The sequence below is a fragment of the Lycium barbarum genome, chromosome 6 (assembly GCF_019175385.1).
Source record: "Lycium barbarum isolate Lr01 chromosome 6, ASM1917538v2, whole genome shotgun sequence".
Classification (NCBI taxonomy): Eukaryota; Viridiplantae; Streptophyta; class Magnoliopsida; order Solanales; family Solanaceae; genus Lycium; species Lycium barbarum.
The window spans coordinates 44,950,136-44,960,694 of NC_083342.1; the positions used below are offsets into that span (position 1 = coordinate 44,950,136).

General features: G+C 35.3%; 1 long non-coding RNA gene across 1 annotated transcript; it reads right to left on the reverse strand.

Moving 5' to 3' along the window:
• Positions 1–1,374: 1,374 nt before the first annotated feature.
• On the reverse strand, positions 1,375–4,784 carry LOC132599696 (uncharacterized). The gene is made up of 3 exons (XR_009566947.1): positions 4,007–4,784; positions 3,089–3,139; positions 1,375–1,797 (listed from the first exon to the last, which is right to left on the reverse strand). It is a non-coding gene; the product is annotated as an uncharacterized LOC132599696 (long non-coding RNA).
• Between the last annotated feature and the right edge of the window lie 5,775 nt (positions 4,785–10,559).

Consider the following 10,559-nt stretch of genomic DNA (forward strand, 5'->3'; position numbering starts at 1 on the left):
GCAAATTCTGTGCACCAAGAAAATTGTAAGTTTCATTTTTCTATTTGAAGAATGCAAGCAGTTTCTACATAGGCCTTAGTCTTCAGTAGTCATGAATTAATGAAATATGTAGTGATATTACTATAATTATTTTATTGATTTGTGACTTCACAATGATGTAGTTTAAGAAATGGGTACAAGTGAGGTTCTGCATCAGCTAAATACGGTGTATTACAAATAAGTCAAAAGGTAATGTAGATGTACGGAGGAACTCTCAAGGGTTTTGATGATTTGCTAATTGCTTATATTGAGGTAATATATCGGGCCGATTGTTGCTTTCTTTTTGGTTTTGATGATATATTAAACATTTAAACATATTTTCATATTCACTTCTTATATTCCTTTTAACAAAATAACTTGAATCCAGAACTCTGATATTTTATCTAGGTAAGTATATTATCATTAAGGACAAACACGAAAATGTTCATTAAAGAAAAAGAGAGCGTATCTTCATCAAAAGAAAAAGGTAACATATGGTGTTGAGTTAGAATTTGATACAAAACTGGACGACCCCTAAACGAACATGGCTTTTTCACTTTCTGCATTATGTATGTGTACAATCTATATGACAAAGGACTTGCTCACTTTTCAACAATGTCATTACCCTCCAACCAAAAATAGCAAACACGTGTGATCTACATATCATGAGTAGCTTTCTTGGAGGGTTGGATCTTATCAGACTCCACCAGATTTCTTCAAAGTAAAATTGTTCATATTCATAATTTTCAGTTACAGAGATATTTCTCTCGTTCTCGCATTCATCCCTGTATTTTGTTTTTCTGCTCCAGCTGAGGTTGGCCTTGGCTTCCTGATTCTAGCCCTTAACATATCAAAAATTTTTCACTAATAATGAAAAATTCTAAAACAATTTTAACTTTCTTTTCTTTATTTACGTTAACTTAATTAGAAAATATGATAAGACATACTCTTTCAGGACCATGACTTTCAAAATTATATTTCTTTCCTCATTTAGTTTGCTTATTTAGTTACTAAAAATTGACTTTTTATGGTAAAAATTATCAAATCAATTATTTAATTATGTCTTAATCTGATGTGATTCTAGATGCAAAAATAATATAATGAACCACAATCAAACAAGCAGGATACGATACAAGAATATGATTAAGAAATGGAAATGAGGGGAAATAGACTTTAGAAGAAAGGAAGGGATACTCTTAACAATTAAAATACAATAATCATTAGATATAACCCAAGAGGGAAGACAAATTGAACTCATACAAGGGAATACTTACCCAAGTAATCAAGAGGGTTCAATTGGAGAGATAAGATGAGTCATCCCCAAAATTCACAAAGGAGCCTAAATCATAATGTTCATCCAAAAAACTAACCCACCCTAATGTAAAATACTTAAAGACTATTTATACTAGTTGTCACACCCCGACTTTACTAGGGTGTGATGGGCACCCGACCCCATATCTGGAGCCGAGCGAACCCGCTGACTCTTATTACATAGATAAACTCTTGTATCAATTAAGAAATAAATACATGGTAAGCCCTCCAATATTTTTTTTCATAAGTAATGTCTATCATCATATGGGACCCGCGACATGAAACATAATAACATTGTGACGGTTGAAGCCGTCTACCAAGCTGACACTCTATACTCATGACTCTGTCTGCAAAGTCTCTAACATTGAACAAACACCATAGCTCATATACTCTGACGAACAAACACAAGTGGAGCCCGCCAACTCCGCTGGAACATCTTCTATGATAATTGTGGCTCAGCTGGTGTACCTGCGCGGCATGAACGCAGCCCCCGAAGAAGAGGGGTCAGTACGAGTAATGTACTGAGTATGTAAGGCATGAATAGTGACATAATAAAGGAATATACAGTATGAATAATAACGGAATAGACATATGGAGCTTATCTTGGGACAGAAGTAACCTGTACATATGAATGCCTTTCAGGCAGATGCCATGCATGCTTAGTCTTTTTTTTCCAGAAAACAGTACTTCTTATTTACATGTACAGAAAACAGAACATTTCAGAAAACGGTGTTCTTTATTTACATTCACAGACGCCGAGTGCATCGGCTCTCCCACCCCCCTCGCCAACAATGTCCCAACATATTATATATATATCACATATACAGACGCCGTATCCGGCTCTCCCATATCCCGCGTCCGGGACGAAATCCAGCTGAATCAGGTGGTGATGTAACAGTGGCCCTTCCCCTTTTCCTCATATACATATACATATACATATTCACATTCATATACATATGTCATACAATTGGCATGCATGAGAGCCCAAAGAAAGTCATGTGTCCATCGGAGTGACGTAAGGTCGGTGACCTCCGATTACATTATGGAATAATCATGATCGCCTTGTCTCACCTTGAAGGAACGAGTATTTTAAGGCGAGACTATCAACGGAGAATAGTGTTGAAAGAAACATAGAATGAAATCATGGACGTCATAGAAATCAATTCATCGGCTTTGGAATCTTTAGAGGATGATGTCATAACCAAGGAATAGAATTGAAATCAAGAACTAGTTTGATACTTTCATATTCATATTGGGTCCTTAGCTTAAGACTCTTAGTCATGGAAACATTCTTGTCATACTTATCATAGACGTATTCTCTTCCTTAGCATCATCGTTATCATGGTCATCATAGATATATTTCCATTAAAAATAGTACAGTACTTATCGTTTGATAATTGGAACAAGGATCAAAAGCTTCCTTTGGATTCTACTCCAAAATGAGTCAAACGGAGCAATAGGGAAAATCCGGGAACAATGGGCCCACCTCGGGCCGAATGAGGTAGCGTACACCATTTGCATATGTTACATGTCATGGCGTTACTTGTGAGGGTTTCAAGGTAGTCGGGTCTTATTTATGCAAGTCCTAGAGGTTTAGGAAGTTTTTCCAACATTTCACACGATTTTTAATTCAATTCTACTGAATGAAAAAGGGGAAACTTTAGGTGCGGATTCCGGAGAATAGAGTTGTCCCCAAGGCTCGTATCCGACCTATTACATCTAAGACATGCCATAGAAGGAAGAGTAAAGCCTTACATACCTTTTCTGCTTCTTATGCGACTCCAAATTCACGTTCCAAATCCGCCAAAATCTACAAATTGATCATGTTTACCAAAACTTGATTAGAGCCTTTAGAAGTTGATTCTTTAAAGTAACACTTTGTCTGCCGAAATTTCGGCAGCATTTCCCCTGTAAATGTACCAACCCCGAGAGTACGGCTCGGCCCCAAATCGATGACAACAATCCGGGAATTTGACCCGGCCAAACCAACAACAATACTAGCAATTATCCCAGCAACAATTCAATCAAATTCACTTCAATTCAATTCAATTCTCATAATCTTCCAACAACTTAATCAACATATATAATCAATCCAAAACCATACAAACATGATTCCATAACATTTCCAACAATCCACAAAAATTTCCAACACAACCCGAAACCTTCCAAGTCCAAGGAAATATCACAACACATTTCTTTCTTCAAAATTCACAAACTACACCAACAAACCACACTTTAACAACATTATTATCATAATTACAAGAAACTACATTTGATTCAAATTGGCTTACAAAAACAGCCCGCAACAACTACGACACCAACCTGGATCATTAAACTCTCATTTACATCACATAATCCACAACACAACAACCCAAACATACTAAATAAAATTAGTCCATTCTTTGACATGCAAAACAGTCCATTTTCGGCCACAACAACTACACCCCTATTTTCATGAATTTCCATCCTTTTCCATACATTGCAACAACAACTAACATACTGCATAGAATTAATCCATTCTCTTCCAAATCACACTATGACCACACGGCCACAGCTACATATACACGGACAACTATTCAACATCCATATTTTCATAATTTTCATGAGTTTCATTCGCTCCTACACACCACAACATACACAACCATACATAACATATAAAAGAAGATTAAGTTTTTACCCTTTTTCTTCAATTTCCCACTTGGCTAGAATGTTGATCTTGCAACAATAAATGTTCTACTTGTTCCAATGACCTCTTCTCCTTGCTAGGGACCTTCCAATTAGTAGAGAGTAATTTTTTGAGAAATTTTTCCAAGGTTCTTTTTTCCTCCAAGCTTGGCCGAAATTGGCCCTTTATTTTTCTTCCAAAGTGTCTTTTTTTTTTCTTTGTTTCTTTTGAAATTTCTAGAGTTGTAAATGATAAATTGTCTTGTTTTTTCAAGACTCATACATATATATATATATATATAGTTATAGTGGCATGTGAGGGGCACATGCCTCTCTCTAGATTTTTCTCTTTTTTTTTTTTTTTCCATTTTTCCTTTTCTAGAGTTTTCTTGAAAAAGATGACTTGGTTGGCTTCTCTTGCAAGCTTTGTCCATACATGTACATAATTAACCCCCATTAAATAAAAATGTGGACATATAGGGGCATGCCACACGGCCAAGGGCCCTTCAAGAACATTCTTGATTTTTTTTATTTTTTTTTTGTGAAATTCCCATTTTGCCCCTATTCTTTCCGCAATTTTACCATGAACCCTTTTGCGAATTTTCCTTCTTACCCTTGGCCTTTCTTAACATTTCCATTCTAGTAATGTCCATAATTGATATTTATAACCAACTTGTACATTAACATAATTTTTGAAAATAGCCTTACCCTTAACTTGCCACGACTACCTTGGAATATCCGAACTTTTAAAATACGGGATATAACACTAGTCTTGCAAAAAAATTCAAATTACAAGAATGGCCAAATTATATAAAAAAAATATATATATCCACTTGAGCATATTGATGGCCCTGAAGTCTTCCTTCCATGCTTTCTTTAAGTCCTCCAAACTCATGACGGTTGGAAAAATGGTCCAAGGCCCTTAATGACCTTCTTGGTTGTCATCACTTCCCTCGTAAATTCATTTGAGCATGTTGTGGACTTTAAACACACTTTTAGTGACTTTTCTACAACACTTTAAGCTTTTTGTGGGTGATTGAAAGTTTTCATATCCAAGTTAGCCCACACCCACACCCACACCCTCACTCTTGATATTGACCTTGGTACCTCGATTCTAGCTTGATGCAAATTGAGGTACCAAGGTCAATATCAAGAGTGAGGGTATGGGCTACCTTGGATATGGAAACTATCAATCACCTACAAAGGAGCCTAAATCACAATGTTCATCCAAAAACTAATTAACCTTAATGTGAAAGACTTAAAAGCTATCTATACTAGTCTTGCAAAAATATCCAAATTACAAGAAGGATAAAATTATAAAAAATAGCCACTTGAGCATATTGGTGGCCTTGAAGTCTCCTTCCATGCTTTCTTTAAGTCATCCAATGTCATGACAGCTGGAAGAATGGTCCAAATCCCTTGATGACCTCCTTTGTTGTCACCACTTTCCTTGTAAATCCATTTGAGCATGTTGTTAAATTCATTTGAGCATGTTGTGGACTTTAATCCCTCTTTTAGTGACTCTTCCATGACACTTTAAGCTCTTTGTGGGTGACTGAAAGTTTCTATATAAAAGGTAGCCCACACCCTCACTCTTGATATTGTCCTTGGTACCTCGATTTGCATCATTTTTCCCTTCTTGAAAAGAATTCGTCCTCCAATTCAAGCGTTGCACAATAAAGGAGGGAACAAAAACGAGACAAGATTATCACAATTCTTCCAAGTATTATCAGTACAATAAGAATCATCTCCAGGATCAAATACAAACTTTAATTACCTAACATCATCAAGAATCACTATTAGAATCTCCAAAAACACCTATAAGAAATCATTATTCAAAAAGGGAATCAAATTAAGCTCTTTATCTAGATCATGCCAATTTTCAAATGACTTGTCATCGGGAAAGAAGTATTGACATAATCCAACAAGAATGTGGCCTTAAAATGTGGAGTAGAATACTAAAAAATTTAATATTATGACTAGAATAGATTACGTCACTTTCATTTATAGGCTCACTATTATCTTCCCATATTATATCCCATAGTGGATTAACATATACCTTGTAGCCTTCAAAAGATTCTACATCATCAACTTCACAATAAATATCATTATATTCATCATTATAAATGGTCATGTTATCTTCAAATAAAACATTATCTTTAAAGAGAGAAAAATTAATATCCGATAAAGAATTAAAACATCTAAATTCACTCTCAAAAAGACAAATATCCTCTTTCATAGGATTACCAATGACATGATTCTATGAGTGAAACAAGAGATAGGATCAACAACTCTATGAATACTCCAAGAGTTACTTGTTTGGCCTTCAAACTCATCAGTTCCCACATCACTAGTTGACAACAATTTAAGCTCACTAGAATCAACAATTTTGGAACCACACTTTAACTCAACTAATGGAGTAAAGTCAATATGCAATAAGTCATCACTACTTTCAATATGACACACACTACCACATCACGAATTTCATCAAAGCAGAATCAAGAAACTCATTTTCATCTTTATCAAATAAAGATGCAGTGTCATATTCAAAATCCTCATTCTTTTCATAATCCCCAACTACATTTTCAATACTAACTTGAGATTCACTAAATAATTCACAAGTTCCCTCAACTAGTGGAATATCAACACAAACAAGTTGGCTATCACAAATAATTCCAACAGAATCACATTTTTAAATCCAAGCTTATCATGAAGTGACTCCTCAACACCACTCTCAACAATAAGAGCATCCTTTTGACAGAAAGAATATTAATAATCCATAACATCATAACTAGTCAAAAAAATTATTTTTTAAGTCTTCAGATTCATCACAAGTGTAACCACCAGTAGTAAATACATTAAACTCAAAAACATCATCATAATGATTTGCACAAGTGACTTCAACTAGTGCTTGACTACAACATTCAACATCACTTTTATCACAAAGAAAAGATTCGTTTTGCTCAAAAGAAGAATGACTTTCACCTAAACTAAAAAATTTATCAAGCTTACTTAAAGGAAATAATGTACTAGGGTTAGTCATTTTACATTCAAATGCTTCTAAAATTCCTTCTTTACCTTTGTAATTATCATTGAATCTCACTTTGAACACTTGAAGAAGTAGTGGGTGTCTTGGCCAACTCTTGAATCCTTAACGGTAGAAGGCTTTTCATTGTTCCTTCCTTCATGCCTTCATTTTCAAACGCACCTACAAAATAACATAACTAGGAGAAGAAAAAGGATTAATATTAGAGTGAAAACAAGAAGAAAGCTCTCCCAAACTCTCTTTTTCTTCACTTCTCTCAATTTCTTTCCCTCATTGTTTTCATTTTTCTCATTTTCAAATGCTCCTCTCTGTTCTTATGGAAACTCACTCACTACTCTCAACTCAAGCTTTCCTTTTTCCACTCTTGAGTGGCCACTTGTCACTCCCTTACTATCACGACCTAAATCACGGATCATAATGGCACCTACACTATCTTCATATAGGTGAACCATCCCCAACATGTCAAATCATTTGAAGTGAAAATGCAAAAAATATAAGTACACTAAGTATCATTCAACAGTCTAAAATATATGGAAATGAGCGAAAAAGGACTTGTTATTACAAATCTCAAAACCTACTCTAACTCGTACAAGAGCTTCTAAAATGAAATACAAGTCTCAAAGTACTAAAATAGATAATTGTATGTAGAATATGAAATAGACAGAATAACATAAGAAGAGATCCACGGATGCAGGTCCAACAGGTAGCTCACCTTGACGTCTTAAATGGATAGCCTCGAATCAGCCACGGGGCCTAGATCTGGAACAAGGATATGTATCTACAGAAAGTGTAGCAAGTGTAGTATGAGTACAACCACTAGTACTCCGTAGGTATCATAGGCCGTCAACAACAGAAAACATGCATATAGTACAAAAATATTGACCACACAACAAATAATATATTAAATCATTTATGCTCCAAATTTAACAAGGAAATCATATTTCGTGTAGTCACAACAAACTGGCATATACTTCAAATAAGACAAGTGAAATGATAAAGGAATGCAATGAAATGCACTGGCCATTACTAAGTCCCGGTACACACATGCTGGCGGTTATTCCGTCTAGTCATGACCCATAAGGAACTCACGAGTTCCATATACCTGTTGTAGCGTGCAACCCGATCTATATATCTATGTTGTGGCGTGCAACCAGATTCCATTTATATATATATATATATATATATATATATATATATATATATATATATATATATATATATATATATATATATATATATATATATATTGTGGCATGCAACCCGATCCGATAAGCCATCAAGGCTATGTGAACATCATCTTACCTTTTTTCAGCCTTAAGACCGCCTCGTATCTCTTTTCATAACTCATCCATCAAGTATATAAATTTGAATGAATACAACATGCATGATATCGTATACAACACAATAGATAGCTCATAATGTCCCAACAATGCCCGTAGGCCCCATCTATAAGAGAATACGAGATTTGTCGTAAAAAAAGTGATGCACATAGCACATAGAAGTCGCCCAGTGAAAAGTTTATATAATATGCTATCATCTACCATCACACAACCAAGTCTTAGATTTCCGCATATCAATGCCCATGATTTGTCAATATATCATTGTACACTACCTTTGCAAATATACTAGTATCCACTCAAGTGCTCATCTCAATCACAAGCGGGGGCCCTTTTTTCACTCCCTCAACCCCGTAGTATTTATAACCTATATACATTCTCCAGTCGGAGTCCTAAGAGTAAACCGCAACCTACCTCGAAGCAGAGCAGAAGCCACAACCAATAAAATATGAGTCTTCCCCTTCCGGGGTGTCTCCGAACGATCCTAATCTATCAAATAAGAATTATATTTATCAAATATGAATTCTATATTAACACGCGAGTCCGTAGACACTCATATTGCTATACTGCTACCCGAAACCCAAAAACAAACCTAAAATAGTCAAACCCAAGCCCTAAGGGCAAAACTAGAATTTTATAATAATAGCTTACCCATAACCTAAATAGTTTAAATCAGAAAATCATGCAAAAGTAACCATGTATTGACCTCCAATTTTCAAGAAAACCCCAATTTCAACTTAAGGCTAAAACTTCCCTCCCCCCCCCCCCCCCCCCCCCAAAAAAAAAAAAAATTCCAACCCAACTATAATATCTCGTAAATTCGGATTAGGTGTGAATGGGTAAAATTAGTATTAAGATGACATTTTTAGCTATATGAACCCTTTCGGGATGAGTCCAGGTGAAAAATAATCTTTTTGGAGCCAAACCAAATTTTTAAGTTCATAAGAGCTCTTAAATTCGTCTAAGTCTGAGGTACTTCCGCACTTATGCCTATTTTTCGGGTAGTTACATTGGCAATATGAGAAAACTCAAAACATGAAAGTCGTAGTTCTTTGAAATACCTTTCCAACCATATGGAGCTCAAACGGAGTTACGTACAAAAAGTTATGACCGTTTTACTGAGCAAAGGTCGGCAGTTGCGTCGCAAGGGTGCCGCGATCGGAACGCCATTCTGACTAATATTTTTCCCTGTCCAGCCCCACTGCATTGAAGGGGTTCCACAAGTGTAAAGACCTGCAATGGGCCCATGATGCAAGGGTGGCGCGGCCCATTATTTTTCTGGTTCCAAATTTTATAAGTTTCCCACTTCGTTATATTCATTCCCACTTCGTTTTAGTCAACTTCTTGAGACGAAACAGCCCTAAAACTTCCTCAAAATATCTAAGATAAGTTCTTGATCAACTCTCATCATTACTACATCAATCTCACATCAAATTGACCCTAGTTCATCTCTCCAAACCGTAGATTCTTGAAAATCGAAGAAAGAGAAATTGAAGGAGACTTTGGGAAACTTCTTAAAGGTATGTTCTTTGATCTTTACTGATGTTATTGAGAGGATTTAGACTATTTTAGGTTATTAGAAACAATTAGAATCCATGGGGGATTCAAGAACACATTTTTGGGCACAAAAAGCCCTAGTTTTGTGATAAGGGTGGGAACTCTTAGAATTTGGTTAAAGTTCTGAACTTTATCATTATTAATCATTGTAGAGTGATTGTTGAATCTCGGGAAAATCATTTGGTAGAGTTATAGCGGGAATCGAGGTATGTCTCTTTTAAAAACCTTCTTTTGATGTATGTCTCTTCTTCTTTTTAAAATCCTTTTTGACTATAAAGGTGATTTGTATGTCTACTTTTGAAAACCTTATTTTGAAGTATATCTCTTTTTCAAACATACTTTTCAAATGTTCTAAGTGGTTCTTTGGCATGGTTTGTGTGCGTGAGGGACAAGCCCGCATTAAACCTTTGTGTGTATTATATTATATATATATGTATATATATGTATATGTATACATGATTTTCCCCTATCAAAGGATGATTGAAATTGAAATATAAAGCTTTAATCTTTGAACATGAATTACCCCATAAGGGATGCTTAAACTTGATTTCGGAAAGCTTGGATATTTCATATGTTTGCTCTATGAATGGATTGTATTGGAATTTGAAACTCATTTAATGACTCGA